Here is a 1,109-nt window from a genome sequence, read left to right as displayed (position 1 = left end):
ATATATATATATGAAAAATAAGATTTTTGTTTCATTTGAAATAACTTTAATGTAGCCATAAATGTTACAATGAACAAAAAGTATACTATATCGCTGCACTCTTTCGGCGCAGCAAAGTAACAAGATTCTCTATTTATAACGGTGACATCATATATAAGTAATAAATACATAGTAAAGTTTCGTTGTGTAACTAACGCGCGTACTAAAGGCATAAATACAAAATAAGGCTATGTATTCAAACAAAATTAGTGTACAAAATATAAATCTATTCAACGGGGTTTCGTAACACGTACATTATTATCATATTTTATACGAGAGATATGTACACAGATCGGCATTTCTTCATTGAAGACTCGATCATACAAAAACTGGACAGCATTAACATTTTACGAAAAAAGTGGATGTAGGGCGGTATACATAGTTTGTTCTTATTTTACGACCGTCTTAAGTAATGAGTCTTGAGATGCTAATGCAGTCCTAATTGGCTTATAACATCAAGATAGTCTCAAATATAAAAATCGACTATGAATACCGGCCATATATATATATATATTTTTTTTTTTCATTAAACAACTGAAGCTATAAATTTCTCAATAATCATCACAAGAGTAAACAGACAATAGCCATCAATAATTAATAATTAATGTTTCATAATCTATAAATAGGTGCCCTCCATTTATTTAATTACATTCATATTGACTGACAAGTTTTCATATATTTCAAACAGAAAAATTTTAAACATTCGACCATAATCAATTACCATAATCATTTTCTGAAATACATTATTATGTATATGATATTATCATATACATTATAAAGAATGTATCTCTATATAAACCATAATCTGGATTCAGTAAGTGTTTTAATCTCAATAATTTCCATAAAAATCAATAAATTGTTACACGACAAAAATTTTGAGTTTGTAAGCAACTCTTTTAAGCAAGATTTAGAATTTTATGAATAAATGCCTCAATTTCCTTCAAAGTATCGATCATGTAACTCTTACTAAAGACAAAAACGGGAAGTGAATTTTTATGTATATATGTACGTATACACCACATACATATACATACATATTAAAAAATTTCATTCTTCACATTTCCACTCTA

Source organism: Atta colombica, unplaced genomic scaffold (genome assembly GCF_001594045.1).
Source record: "Atta colombica isolate Treedump-2 unplaced genomic scaffold, Acol1.0 scaffold82, whole genome shotgun sequence".
NCBI classification, from domain to species: domain Eukaryota; kingdom Metazoa; phylum Arthropoda; class Insecta; order Hymenoptera; family Formicidae; genus Atta; species Atta colombica.
Note: the sequence above shows the minus strand (reverse complement) of the source record.